Consider the following 5,060-nt stretch of genomic DNA (forward strand, 5'->3'; position numbering starts at 1 on the left):
TGCGGAACCCTGTTGTGTACAACCTGAGGAACAAGGAGGTCAAGGTGCTCTGCACAGAACCATGGTAACAAAACTGTTCAGTCTCTAGTTCATCCAGATAGTGACAGCCCCTATTCATGTACTCCTTCCTCCAAAGTGTGGGTGAGTGAGAACACCACCTTCTTCTTCAAAGAACTGCCCATGAGGCAACTGCAGGTAATACCTTCTCTCAGATTAGCACCAAACCAGGTAAAAGAGAGCATGACCAGGTCTTAGTCTTTTGAGATAGAATTAACAAAGGAGAATAATTGGAACCAGTAGATGGCATAGACTCCCACATAGTCAACTGTGGTTTGAGTCCCAGACCCAGCAAATTGAAACTCATGCCTGATGCACATGTGTGCATGCCCCAAATCCCAAGAGGACAATGGAAGAGAAAGGACTGTAGCATGACATTCTCCTAGGGGATAATTTCTCTCTTTCTATCTCCCTGTGTGTGTGTCTCCAGCAAGTACACATGCCCTATAGCAAAAATCTCTCTCTCAAAAAAAAGAATCATGTCAGGTATTTTACAAAAAATCTTCAAATATTTTGTTCTTTGGGACCAGCGAAGCTCCATAGGGGAAAGTGAGGCATGTCAACTTAGTTTTTTCTAATATAATTTCCTCTTAGATTCACTATTTCCCCCTCCTGCTTTTATTTAAAGAAGAATCATGTCAGGTACTTTACAAAAATCTTCAAATATTTTGTTCTTTGGGACCAGCGAAGCTCCATAGGGGAAAGTGAGGCATGTCAACTTAGTTTTTTCTAATATAATTTCCTCTTAGATTCACTATTTCCCCCTCCTGTTTTTATTTGTTAACAAATTTTGGTGCAGGTTTCCTGGCTCCTTCTTTCACTGGTGTGGGAACCCTGGTGAGCTGTGTTTGTTGTTTGTGTATGTAGTATATGTTGTGTTTGCATATGTTGTTTCTCCTGCTTACGGCTATCTCATGTCCCACACCACCATGACAGTGGGGTCTAAGGATGGGGATTTACCTCATCCTGATAAAGTGCTTTATTCTCGCGTATGTCAAGGAACTTTCACAGACAGAACGTTCCTTGATCTTCAGCGACCCCTGTAGTGTAGGCGCAGCAGTCTCCATGATTTTATAAATGGAGAAACCAAGTCAGCTGCTATAGAATTGATTTATCTAGATGCACAAAGCAAGACAGTTGTGGAATCAGAATTTGGATCTAATATTCCTTTCATTGTCTGTTGTTCTTTCTAATGAATGTGGTGATAAGCAAAAATTTCTTGAGCAAAGTCAAGGCCTTCATTGAATAGTGTAGGTAGATTGTACATCTCTATAACACACAATATAGTTTTCCAAAGTATGCATGTAGTACGTGACCATCAAATCGAGGATATTACTATATACAACATTTCAACAGAAAACTTTGCATTCTTATGTCTGTTAAGTATTTCTTTTCTGAACCTCTCCCACTCACCTCTGCCGTCCATCCTCCTCCTAGACAGTCTCTGGTATCTACCCTGTCCTCCCTACTATTACATCTTCAGATCTTTTCATTTCTGCTTTAGAATGCAGGCATTCCATATATATCCAGTGGGGACATACAGTGTTTGTCTTTCATAGTCTGCTTTGCCTACTCTTTGAACTTGCCTGGGCTACTGTATAAGACCTTGTCTGTCTATTGTAAACTAAAGTTGCTAGTGCTTCCCCTCCTGACTGGCTTCTAGGGTTAAAAACAAAAACATAAACAAAAGTTGAAAGTGAGGGTGGAGAAGCATTATTTCCTGAGTTTAGTGAGCAAGGGAATCAGTGCAGAGGTCAGAGATCTCTCTTAATTTTGAGTATTTCTTTGTCCAACCCAAAGGGGCATCAGAGAGAATGCTTGAATGGTTGAGGGGAAGAAGTAGAATGCAGAGCCAGGGTCAGGTCCGAGGAGGATCCATTAGCACTTAGTATGTAGGTGAGAGACGGACTTTCTGAAATTTGTTTTCTTGTTGATTTTCTCTTATTACCTAACCCCAACCAGCAAATTAGAGTCTATGCTGTGCTTCATAGGATCAGTTGAGAATTAAGTGATTTGCTTTTTGTTTGTTTGTTTTCCATTTTTAAAGCACTTCATTTTTATTATAGGATTATTGCTTTCTGTCCCTCTCCTAAATGTGTAGTTTTATCAGGACTACACATTAGTTTATCTCATAAATTTGAAAATGTAGTTTTCAAATTTGACTACATACCCTGTGGTTTATCTCATAAATTTGAAAATGTAGATTAAATGCATAGCATCAAATGAAAATATAAATTTATGAAACTGGCCTGAAAATAATTAGAAAATAAACTAAGCCCCCCAAAATTAATGAAATTTATATTTAAAATACTCTCACACCCACTCAAGAGAAACACATGAGATCAAATGGTTTGATGGTTTTACAAGCTAGTTTACCAGACCTTGAAGAGGAGATACACACAGTTTTTCAAGTCTTGTAAAAAGAGGAAACTCAGGACCAGCAGATGGAGTAATGTGTTGGACTCCCACATGACTGACCACAGTTGGAGCCCCCGACCTGGCAACTTGAAACTCACACCAGGCACATGTGAGCATATACCCAATATCCTGAGAGGAGAAAGGGTTGCATCATGGCCTTTCCCTCTGTGGGGGTGATTTTTCGCTTTCTGTCTGTTTGTCTCTCTGGCAAGTGCACGTGCCCTATGGTAAAAAAACAAAAAACAAAAACAAAAACAAAAGCAACCTCTCTCTCTAAAAAAAAGAGATTCTCCCTTAACTCAAATCATGAGGACACTGGCCTCAAAACAAAACCCCCTTTTTCAAACCAGTTATCGGCAATTAAAAATAATAAATTAAATAACAATATATGTATAGATAGGAACAAATATTCTAAATAAATGTTTCAAAAAACACATAGCTGTATTTAGTCTAGAAATGTAATGCTAATTCAGCATTAAATAACGTATCAGAATAATTGCAACATTAAAATATTAAAATATAAAATTCATATGACTATCTCAAAAGATCAAAAACATAAAAATTAAGTATAACTCCAATACTCAACTGATTACAAATATTTTTACCAAACTAAAGTTAGGGAAAAAATACCCTTTATCACTAAGTAGCTACCAGAGTCTACATTAAGCATTATACTTCAAAACAAAACATCTGAGCATTCTAACTAAAATATTAATATAACTGCATAAAGCAATAACTACAAAAATGTGTTGATGGTCTTGTTCAAAAATGTATGTAATGTGGATCGACTTTATGGCCTGGTGGTTATGGCAGTCACATGGCCAATCATGTGGTTCGAATCCCAGATCTGGTGACTTGAGAAACACATGTGTGTGTTTGCCCAAAATTCTGAAAGGAGGGAGAGACGGTGAAGAGGGGATTGCAGTGTGATCATTCCCATACTTTCTCCTTTCCCCTCTCTCTGTCTCTTTCTCTGGCAAGCATATGCACTTTCTAGCAAAAAAAAAAAAAAAAAAAATTTCAAGCAAAAAAAAAAAAAAAAAAAAAAAGTGTGTAAGGTTATATGTAAAACAATAATAACACAAGGAGAGGTGAGAGAACAGAGCATCACTGAAGCAAAGGTTTTGTATACTATACAGATGAAATGGATATTAATAAAGACTAGATTGTTTTAAAATAAAAAGTCAATTTTAATCCTCAAGGTAATCTCCCCTTGGTTTTTTCATTAAACTTGACTACTAGGTGCATATCAGTTGATGGCAGCTATATGTTTTTGATACATATTTGTTTTATCGGAACTAAATATGACTCTTTAAAATTTTTTCTGTTAATTTTAATTTAACTTATATTTTATATTAATATAAGCTTATCATTGCCTTCTTTTTTTCCTTTTACTTTGTTTTCTTTGACATTTCCCCCTCTTTCTCAGTCTTTAACTTGATCAGTTTTAATATGCTTTATTTTTTTTTCTATACTGGTTTGAAAGTTTTACATTCTCTGTCTATTCACCTAGAGAATATTCTTAACTTGTATTTTTTAATAACAGTGCCCATAGGATAAGATTTCAAAATGTTCATGGAAAATAGAATTAAAGAGTTTATTTTGGTGTAAAGAAATTTTGAAATCCACCCACAGATTTTTTTTTCATAATATGCATTTCTTTTTTTTAGTGACATTTTATTTATTTATTTTTAATTTATTTTTACATTTTCCCACAAACATTTACTTTACATATCAAAAAATTTTAACTCATACTGCATAGTTCTTGAAAGTTAAAAACATCTTTAAAAATTTCAAAATACTGAATTTTAAAGATAATGTTCAAAATATTTCTTATAATTTTGTATAATTTTGTTTGTGACTCTATAACAACAGAAACTGTATGGTTTTAAATATTTTTGAGAAAATATTTACATGTCAACTACTCAAATTGTTGTAAAGCAAATGCCCAGCACACTAATCAGACATAAACCTTCTCAATTCAGCCCTGCCCAAGTATTCTGTGGTATACCATCTGCTAGCAAAGATCAGTCTCTTTTTCTTCCTTCAAAGTCTTTCTCAAGATAATTCTCTGGTGTGGTTGCTCCTTTGCAATCTCTGCTGGTTACAATGCTGGGCTGGAAAAGTCCAGGTTATTTTATGTTATAAATTATTTCATATATCTTCTCTAATCCTCTCTGCCAGGCAGAACTATTTATAGTACCAGGCCATCTTTCTAAGAGCTTCTGTTAGCTTAATTGAGGTCTACCTTAGTTCCATAGTTTTCTGATTAATCTTCAGATGTGACATTCCAGTCAAAGCCCTGTCTAATAATGAGTATTTCTGATTTCTGAATCAATGCAACAAGCATTATTGAATTTAGGCAAATAATCCTCAAACAAAATAAGAATATTTCCAAATATTTTCCAATTCCAGAGGGATCAGGAAGGAAGAAAAGTTTATGTTTCCATTTAAAGAAACAAACAAGAAAAATATTTTAACATATCGCTAAACCTATCAACAGACGAAAAGAAAGTAAACTGTTTAAATTGGGAAAACAAAGCATAGTAAAAAAATCAGTAATGTTTTACTCAAAAGTCATAAAA

General features: G+C 35.0%; 1 pseudogene; it reads left to right on the forward strand.

The window, feature by feature from the left end:
* Window positions 1–88, forward strand: part of LOC102502394 (olfactory receptor 10J3-like) — a 4,566-nt pseudogene extending 4,478 nt beyond the window's left edge.
* The last annotated feature ends 4,972 nt before the right edge of the window (window positions 89–5,060 follow it).

This window comes from Tupaia chinensis, unplaced genomic scaffold (genome assembly GCF_000334495.1).
Source record: "Tupaia chinensis unplaced genomic scaffold, TupChi_1.0 Scaffold146187_1, whole genome shotgun sequence".
NCBI classification, from domain to species: Eukaryota; Metazoa; Chordata; class Mammalia; order Scandentia; family Tupaiidae; genus Tupaia; species Tupaia belangeri.